The sequence below is a fragment of the Lactuca virosa genome, chromosome 8 (assembly GCF_052849685.1).
Source record: "Lactuca virosa cultivar CGN04683 chromosome 8, Lactuca_virosa_CGN04683_v6, whole genome shotgun sequence".
Taxonomy (NCBI): Eukaryota; Viridiplantae; Streptophyta; class Magnoliopsida; order Asterales; family Asteraceae; genus Lactuca; species Lactuca virosa.
The window spans coordinates 214,309,820-214,320,288 of record NC_136433.1 but is presented as its reverse complement, the minus strand read 5'-3'; the positions used below and the strand labels follow the sequence as shown (position 1 = coordinate 214,320,288).

General features: G+C 41.0%; 1 non-coding gene across 1 annotated transcript; it reads right to left on the bottom strand.

Annotated features, from left to right (window-relative positions):
* Nucleotides 1–7,892: 7,892 nt before the first annotated feature.
* On the bottom strand, nt 7,893–7,999 carry LOC145135017 (small nucleolar RNA R71). Its single transcript, XR_013719498.1, has one exon. It is a non-coding gene; the product is annotated as a small nucleolar RNA R71 (small nucleolar RNA).
* Nucleotides 8,000–10,469: the final 2,470 nt, after the last annotated feature.

The window sequence follows — 10,469 nt, the reverse complement described above, 5'->3', positions numbered from 1 at the left end:
GAGTGGACCTGTTGTATATTAGTATTCCAGTCTGATGACTTATTGGGCCATGGGTAATCCAGCTCGATGGTTGAGGACCCATGGGTATTCCTGTCCGATGGCTGATCGGACCCAGTACGCTTGTTTGTATATGATATGTGTATTGTGTGGTGGTATTTTGGGAAACTCACTAAGCTTCGACTTATAGTTTTTGGTTATGGTTTCAGGTACTTCTGAGGATCATGGGAAGGCAAAGGTGTAACCGTACACACCCTGATTTTTATGTTGTTGATCTTGGGAGACTCTAATTTTAAATAATATTTTGAAAACAATGGTTTTGTAAACACTTTTATTAGTAAATGGGTTGTTTGGAAAAGTTTAAATTTGTTGTGATTTTTTAGATGTTACAAGTTGGTATCAGAGCATTGGTTTGAGCGAATTGGAGGAACATCCTTATGAATCCAGTCTCAAACTAAGGACCTGCAAAAGTTTTAAAAATGATTTTCACAAAATTGTGTTCAAAATTTATCAAGAAATGATATGATATGTACAATCAGCCGAAGCCTGTAAATAGACCCCAAGTTACCACACAATTATTTGATATTATATTATCATAGAACAACATGCTAGTGATAGGCTAGGGATCTTCAGGAATTGCAAGATAGAATTGTCTAATTATATGATGCCTGATAGCCTAGGGTTTCTTGCTTATATGGAATTGACATCATTATTGTAGTTGCTTAGTGTATGCATAAAAAATGTACATAACTAAGATTTTATAGCTTGAGAATGTTTGATTTAGCCTTATTTCGCGTTCCTTGTTTGGTTGTGGGCTTAGGGTAGAATCAAGTATTCGACTGTCTATAGGATCCAGTGTTGTGTATGATTAGCATACACGAGTGCTGCAGGGTTGGTGGAAGTTTCATGGATGAGTTATGTGGGGTCAGTCGACCAGTCGAGGGATGTTTAGCCTTCCTCTAAGAAGTGAGGACAGGGTATATATGTATTCTAGTGAGTGTTGCTAGGGTTGTGATGATCCCCTAAGACAAGTATGGGTGGTTACAAAAGGTAGTATGGGCTCGTACTACTGGAAGCACATGACCCGTACGCGTAGCAGGGAAGTCACAACCCCTAGGGTTTTGTTGGGGAATGGTCCCTATGGTATGATATGAGTTTTATCTGATATTTCTCTGGTTTATTTTCAATATGGCGTTCACGAGGGGATCCGGATCAGGAGCGAGTGACCAAGATAGGCCAGGGTTGACCGAGGATCAGGTCAGGGAGATGATTCATGCTAAGGTCGTTTCTATTGTTCGGAGGAACACACCAGAGTTGTTTGGGTCTATCAAGACCATCATGATGGAGTTTTTTTATGATCGATGCACTGCACTTGCAGAGGCTGCTACTGTTGCGGCAAGGATTGGCATTGGAAGAGCTTTCCAGTACCGGGACTTCGACAATACGAAGCCCCCGGTGTTTGACGGGGTCCAGGATCCGATCATTGCCATGAGGTGGCTATCAAATGTTGAGGGATGTTTCTTTACTTGCTCTTTCCCAGCCAACCAGAGGGTCAAGTGTGCTCTGAACCTTCTTAGGTCCGGAGCAAAGGATTAGTGGAGACTGATTACTAGTTCATACACTTCAGAGCAGAGGGTTGCAGTATCATGGGAGCAGTTCTCTGAGATGTTCATCTCGAGATATGTTCCATTGGTGGAGCGGGACCAAAGATTGTTACTGATATCTTTCTATTTATTGTTCTGTCGATTATTTCATTGTATGCTTATGTTCATGTTTCCAATGGGTACATTCTTAGTGAATTCCTTACCTTCTCTTGTGTTATTTGACTTGGGCACGAGTCGGTCCTTCGTGTATCGATCTTTTAGTAGGGATTTTTCTATGACCCTTAGCGAGTTGGAGCGTACGTTGCGGGTTTCTATCGCCAATGAACACAAGGTTTCTACATCCAGAGTGTATCAGGGTTGTGTATTGGAGATCTTCGGGGTGCCTTATCCGATTGATTTGATCCCTATCCCCATGGGGGATGTATGTGTGATAGTAGGGATGGATTGGTTGAGTTAATGTTTGGTGTTATGATAGAGGGCCAACGAGTAGTAGTTCAAACCCCAAGTGGGGGAAAACTGGTTATCTATGGAGAAGGTACAAGGGTTGGATCAGGGTTTTGTTTGGCGGCCAGGGCTCAACAGTATATTCAACATGGGTGTGCGGGTTATCTTGCCTATATGGTGGATACTCGGGTGGGGGAGCAGGTCTCGGTTTCGGATGTGCCAGTTGTTAGGGAGTTTGTTGATGTATTCCCAGAGGAGTTACCTGGTGTGCCTCCCGAAAGCCATGTTAAGTTCAAGATTGATTTAGTTCCAGGTGCGGCTCCGATTGCCAAGGCGCTGTACCGCTTAGCACCACCCGAGACGCATGAGTTGTCCTCTCGGCTTCAGAAGCTGTTAGGCAAGTAGTTCAATAGAACGATCAGTTCATCGTGGGGAGCACCGATACTGTTCGTCAATAAGAAGGATGGTTCACACCGGATGTGAATTGATTATCGGGAGTTGAACAAGTTAACGATGAAGAACCGTTATTCCCTTTCATGGATTGATGACCTTTTTGATCAGTTGCAGGGGGCATCTTGGTTCTCCAAGTTCGATCTAAGGTCCGAATATCATTAGCTGAGAGTGAGAGAGGAGGATGTAGAGAAGACAAGATTTCATACTCGTTATGGGAATTACGAGTTGGTGGTGATGCCATTTGGGCTCACCAATGCGCCTGTGATGTTTATGGACTTGATGAATCGGGTGTGCGGACCGATGCTTGATCGATCTATTATAGTGTTCATTGATGATATCTTGGTGTATTCCAAGACCAAAGAGCAACATGAGGAGCACCTTCGAGATATTTTGGGAGTATTGAGCAGGGAACGGTTGTACGCCAAGTTCTTTAAGTGTGAGTTTTGGTTACGAGGGATCCAGTTCCAAGGAAATCTCGTTAACTAAGACGGGATTTTGGTCGATCCGGCCAAGATCAAGGTCGTGATGCAGTTGGAGGTTCTGAAATCTCCCTCAGAGATCAGGAGTTTCTTGGTTTTGGTGGGATATTATCGGAGATCTATTCAGGACTTCTCCAAGATCGCAGCACCCCTCACTCGTCTGACAAGGAAGGGAGTGGATTTCCGATGGGGCCCAAAGTAGCAGGTTGCTTTTTTTGACGCGGCGACAGAGGTTAAGTGAGGCCCCGGTGTTGACCCGTCCCGAGGGTGTCGATGATTTCGTGGTATTTTGTGATGCATCCATCACTGGTTTAGGGGCGGTCCTTATGCAAAGGGGACGAGTGATTGCTTATGCTTCTCTGCAGCTAAAGCCACATGAGGCACAATATCCTACTCATGACCTGGAGTTAGGGGTAGTGGTGTTTTCCCTCAAGATTTCGAAACATTTTCTATATGGGGTCCGTTGTACTGTTTACATGGATCAAAAGAGTTTGAGATATCTTATGGACCAGCCGAACCTGAACATGAAGCAGCGCAGGTGGCTGGACGTGGTCAAGGATTATGATTGTGAGATCCTTTACCATCCGGGTAAAGTGAATGTGGTAGCGGATGCCTTGAGCCGTAATTCAGCTGGATCTTCATCTGGAGATATGTGTATGAGGATATCTATTGATTCTCCACTTTTCGGTTTGATCAGAGAGGCACAGGCAGAGGGAGTTAGGAAGGAGAAATGGAAGCAGGAGAGGATCAAGGGCGAGATCGACAGGTTTTTCATCGATAGTCGGGGGTTGTTGACCTAGTGTGGTCAGGTTCGGGTTCTAGTTTCTTGTGGGATCAGGCAGATAGTGTTGGAAGAGGCTCATAAGTCTCGCTTTTCTATACACCTGGGGGCCACTAAGATCTACCGAGATTTGAGATTAAGATACTGGTGGCCGTGCATCAAGAGGAAGATAGCCTGGTATGTTGAGAGGTGCTTGACCTGTAGGATGGTCAAGGTCGAGCATCACAAGCCACATGGCAAGCTGCAGCCTTTGGAGGTTCCCATGTGGAAGTGGGAATAGATCACCATGGATTTTAGCACCAAGTTGTCGAAGACTGCCAAGGGTTTCGATGTTATATGGGTCATCGTGGATCTATTGACCAAGAGTGCCCACTTTTTGGCCATCCGGGAGATCTCTTTGGCCAAAAAGTTGGTCGATGTGTATGCTCGGGAGAATGTTGCTCATCATGGGGTTCTGGTCTCTATTGTTTCAGAATGAGATATTCGGTTCATATCCATATTCTGGCAGAAGTTCCACAAGGAACAGGGCACGAGGCTACATTTGAGCATTGCTTATCACCCACAGACCGACGGTCATAGTGAGCAAACCATCCAAACACTTGAGGATATGTTACGGTCTTGTGTCATAGATTTCGGTGGGAGTTTGGATTCCTAACTACCTCTTGTGGAGTTTTCCTACAACAACAGTTATCACTCTAGCGTTGGTGCCCCGCCTTTTGAGCTCCTGTATGATCGGAGGTGTCGTACTCCAGTTTGTTGGGGGGAGGATGGTCACAGAGTTATGGGAAGGAATGAGGTAGTCCTTCAGATCACGGAGCTTATTCATCAGATCAGACAGAGACTGCAGACAGCTCAGAGTTGACCGAAGAGTTATGCCAACCGACGTCGATCGGAGTTAGAATTTCAGGTCGGTGATATGGTATTACTGAAGGTCTCGCCATGTAAGGGTGTGATACGCTTCAGGAAGATGGGGAAATTGGGCCTCTAGTATATTGGGTCGTTCCGTGTGATCGCCAGGTAGGCAGGGTGGCCTACCGATTGGATTTGCCAAGTGAGCTCAGCCAGATCAATAGCACTTCCCATGTTTCATAGTTGCAGAATTGCATGTTGGACGATGAGGAAGTGGTCCCCTTGGATGATATTCAGGTCGATGAGCGCCTGAATTATGTTGAGAGGCCGGTAGCGATAGTGGAAAGGAAGATGAAGATTCTGCGCAACAAGGAGATACCTTTGGTAAAGGATCAATGGCAACATCAGAAAGGCTCCGAGTGGACATGGGAGCCAGAGGCGGAGATGCAGGAGCATTATCCTGAGTTGTTCAAGATGACAGACTTCGAGGACAGATTCTAGTTCAAGTGGGGGAGAATTGTAACATCCCAATGATGAGGTACTTCTAATTTTGACCTTAATTAGTAATATTATTTGCATTTTATCCCTTGTGGAAGGAAAAGGTTGCAAAATGGTCCATTGTGGCATTTTTTATAAAATTGAGCAAAAGGCACTTATGCTGGGTGTACAAGCCTGGTACGCTAGGCGTAAGTCTCTTTACTGGGAAATAGCGAAGTTTCACGTACGTTGGGCATACCATAGTCTTGTCAGAGGTATAACTAGTGTTCAAGTTGTATGTACCATTTGTGGTTTGATTGAGGAACTATGAGTTCTAACAAGCTCGAGTTTGGCGATTGTCTCAGTAGTGGAAGTTCAAATGTTGCAACGTCGTAGGTAATCTTCCAGGTGTGACCTCAAGTCTACATATGGTTGGCATGTCGTATCGACAATGTTGGTATTCGGATTGATCCGATCAGGGCTCTGGCAACAATCTAGATAATTTGAAATTCTCCTCCGAAATTGGAAGTTCTATTAGTTTAATTGCACATTGGTGGATCTGTACAGCTTCATTTAGGATGTGGGATCTTGTTTTGGTTATTAGAAGAATGTTTTTGTTATCGGTTAAGGTTTGTTGTTTCGCTCGAACCACTGGTATTCCACCCTTTGGGATAAGGTTATGTTAAACAAGGAACACAGTCGGCCTGAGGAGCATTGTCTTTTCCCTTGGGAAGTGTGAATTGTTGGTGATATGTGCATATCTACATATATATTTTACATCATATCTTAATATTATTAGCTATATTTATGCTTATTATAGAACAAAAGATACTTATTATGTTTAATATCTGTTATGAAGCGTAAAAGACATTCTCCGAAACAATATGGAAGTTGGAAGCAGGAATGAAGAGCTTAGGCAAGAAGAAGACACAAAAAAAATGTTGTTGGACAGCTTGACCCCTCGTCAGTATTTTGGCCATATCTCATGACTCGTAACTCCGATTGTTGTGATTCAAAATGATCTGAAAACTAGACACAATGTTGGACTTGGAGATGACTTTCTGGAGAACCACGACATGGTGAATGGAATCTTTGCGATTTTTGGCGCTGACTTGGAGAATACGGGATATACACGAAGACCACGATGTGGTGGCCAGATTTTAGGCAAGTATATATATATATCCGAACATTATGACGAATTGGGGGACTTGGAGATGACTTTCTGGAGAATCATTGCGACAAAAACCCTTCTAAGAACCCTTTGGGGTCGATTTTAGAAGCTAGGAAATCGATTGGAGCAAGAATTCGCATCTACAAATTCGGTTTGCTTAGTTTAATGATGTTTAGATTAGTTTCCCTTATTTTTATGTGTTCATCAGCTATGATTATGGGCTAAAAACTCTTGCTTTCGTTTAGTAAGGTGAAACCTAAAACTATGAGTTAGTTTCTTACTTTATGGATTATATGAATTTGGTTTATACATGTGTTTGATTATCATTACCTAACATGTTAAAGTTTGTAACTTTGTTGCTTAATTTCAAATGTAGTGTAGCTTAGTGACCATTAAATTACATTAACTTGATTACCTAGTGATTTAGTGACCATTAAATTGCTAGAGCTAGGATCGACCAAATCGTAGATAAGTAATAAAAGTAACAAATTTAGTTGTGCTAGAGAACATAATTGTGACCATAATTGTGTATGCTTTGATAAATCTTACGTAGCCCATCTATAATGAATAACTAATTGTATGTTTTTCTTGTGTATGACCATACAAGGTAGTTCATGAATTGGTAAAAATATTAGTAAATTTGTACTTGAATTGCTAATTACATATAACTTGATAACCAACTTCATTAATCCATAAATAAGAACTAACCATAGGAAAAGGTGGATCCAAAACTAAACGAAAGTGTTTTTAACATATTGATTAAAATCATTTTTAGTTGAGTGCTTAAGTTTTTCTGAACTTGTAAAATCAGATAAAAAAACCCCATTTTAGTTGTTTTTCTTAGTTTAGCTATTAGTAGTTATTTTATTAATTGAATACCGTTCCCTGTGATCGACACCCGAATTACGTAAACTATTCTATAATTCGACTAGGTACACTGCCTAGGTGCATTCTGGCTAGTTAAGTTCGTTAGGTTATAAAATTAAAACTAGATAGGTATAATCTGCACCAAATCAAGTTTTTGGCGCCGTTGCCCATGAACGGCTTATTTGATTATTAGTTTAATTGCTTTTAGTTATTCGATCCTTTTGTGGGGTAAAAACCACAAAAAGTTACTTTTGTTTCATTTGTTTATTTTAGTTTTTTTTCTTCTCTAAGACGTAACCACATCGTGGTCTCGCTTCAGTTAGTTTTTCGTTTATTTTTATTTGTATTTTTATTTTTTTGTTCCTTTTTACTCGTATGTTTTCTAGCTTTTTATGGAAGGAAATATGGGGGACATCACAACTATGTCAATGGAATAGTACAAGCGACATATGAGGAACGAAAACATATGGGGTCTTGATCCACCAAAATTCCCAACCACAACAAAGTTTGAACTTCCAGGGCACATTATTAATATGTTAAGGGAACTACCTTTTTATGGGAAGGAGCACGAGGACGCTTATTAGCATATAGAAGAGGTGGTGGGGATTTCAAACGTGTGTAAAGATGCGGTGATGCTTCGAATTTTACCGATCACATTAAAGGGTGACGCAAAAGAATGGTTAAAATCTCTTCCCTTTGGACCAATCACGACATGGGCTGATTTTAAGAACGAGTTCATCAACCAGTTTATTCCTCCTTCAAAAGTGGCAAAGCTTAAGAGAAATATCTAGAATTTTCAATAATTAGAAAGGGAGTCATTATACGAAGCTTGGGAACGTTACAAGAGATTTTTACGACATTGCCCTCAACATGACACCAATGTGCAACAATAAATCTCGATATTTTATGATGGAGTCAATGTGTGCACTCGTCAACTTCTAGACTCGCAAGGGCCCATGACAAAGAAGAATCTGACAACAAATAAATCTTTAATTGAAGAGTTCGCTAAGCATTCAAGAGAGTATCACAACTCACAGGAGGATTTCACTAGAGGAAAGTCAAGTAAAGATGGAGGTCAAGATACTATCAGTGCAGTAATTACAAAGCTCGATGCAATGGAAGAAAAGATAACAAAATTGGGTGGACCAATTCAAGATGGATGTGAAGCTTGTGGAGGACCCTAATCTACTAAGGATTGTGAGTTGGAGTACAAGAGAGCTCAAGACACGACAAAATATCAACAACTAGAGCATAATCTCTACCGACTAGAACGAGTCCAATCCGAGAAGATAGATGCTCTCGAGTCGATGCTATTCAGATTCATGGAAGCTAGCGAATAAAGACATGATGCAACTGATGCAACACTTAGAGTTCAACAAGCATCTATTTTGAGAAACCACGCACAAGTTGGGAAATTAACAAAACTTTTACAAGAAAATCTATCGGATCTACCTTCAAGAAAAGTCGAGTCAATCCCTATGGATCAAGTCATGGCCGTTGATACAACAGAAGAAGATGAATTGGAGCATATGAAGGACCTTGAAGAGGAGTCTAATCAGTCACTCAAAGTAAAAAAGAAAGAAGAATAAGAGTATCCTGAAGCTGCCCAGTCGCCACGACGTGGGGGCAATAGTGCCACGTCATGGGCGATAAAAGAAAGTTATGATTTCTCAATTGTTGAGCCATATCGACCACCTTCTCCTTTCCCATCTCGTGCTGATGCAAATTTGGTGAAACAATAAAACACGAAGCTCCTTAAGCATGATGAATTTGAACGCGTGAAGGAAAAAGAGTGGGAGGAATGGGAGGAGCTTTTACCCGAAGAGCATATGAAAAAAGAAGTTAATTATTCGAAACCTCCAGTTTCAACGCCTATGATTTTTGAGGTGTTTGCTTTTACAAGACCACCAAATCCAGTAACAGAGCCGATTGAAGAAAAAGAAGACGAGAGTGATGAGTCCAATTTTTATAAGAAAAACCCGGAAAGAGACAAGACAAAAGCTAAAGACATGGGAATTAGGAAAGAACCCAAGCGAAAGCACAAAGAAGATGTCAACTTAAAAATGCAAGAATGCTCAAGAAAGGCATTCAACAGACGGGTTTCCTAAAAACGAACAAGGCTCAAGATGATGGAGAACGGGGAGGTTACACTTCCACCTGACGCAACGTAGAGTGGGATGGAGTCCGGCTCATGACTCCAACAAAAAGAAGCGCTTATCGGGAGGCAACCCGATGTTTTTAGAGTTTGCATTTTCTTTTCTTTTTGATTTTGTTTTAGTTTTATTTGTCGTTTTAGTTAGATTTTAACCAAATGATGATGTGTTTTTCTAGTTCTTGATCTTTATTTGTAGTCTTGAACGAAAGTGAAGCAGTGAAGGAGCTTAATTTGAAGAAGTCGTGCGATTTTTGAAGATCATAATTGAAGAACAAGTTTTTGAATAAGTGTGGGGTTCCCACATAATGAAGAGAAAATCATTTTGAAGCCTATTTACTGAAAAGAAGAGTGGGAACGGTCTTACACATTATAAAGAGTCGATGCCCACCTGTTTCAATTTTAGAAGATTTTCTGAGAAGACACCACGACGTGGACATTATCAACACGTCGTGGCAAAAACTTAAATCGCGACTGAATCTGACTACACCACGACATGGCATCCTTAACCCACGTCGTAGCGACATTATTTTGCTCGAACTTGATGACCATTTTCTCGACACCACGACATGGCGTTGCTTTCCTACTTCGTGGCAGCGGTTCATCACATTTTTCAAGAATGGTTCTTTACTTTCATTCAATCCGGCACATTTGCATTCACAGGAAGAAGGTCCAGAAGTACTGTTTCCAGCAATTATACGAGAAGTCTAAGCTTTCCACACAAGTCTCAGAGTTCGATCTCGTCATTACTACCCCAAGGGAGTCTGTTCCTTTTTCTTCCTTTTCTTTTTTTTTTTTAATTTATTTTATGCATACAATGAGGGCATTGTATGTAATAAGTGTGGGGTACGGGTCGCAAAGGTAAATTGCTAGAAAATTTTAAAACTTAAAATTTTGAAAAATTTAGAAATAGATTTGAAATAATAATCTAAAAATTAAATCTAGTAATAAATTAAAAAACTTAAGTTTCTAGTGTTGCGTGGGATGATCCGATGCGAGCTCAAATGTTTAATTGAGCCAACATACGTTATAGTATATTTGTGGCTTCCCAAGTTTAATGAAAAGCCATGAGATATGAAAGGTAATCTGGTAGTTTATATGATATAATGTGTTTTGCAGCCTAAACCTGAAATCTATCCAGGAGAGCTTATTAGTCATTGCACTTAGACTAATATCTCTAACCAATAAAGGTTGA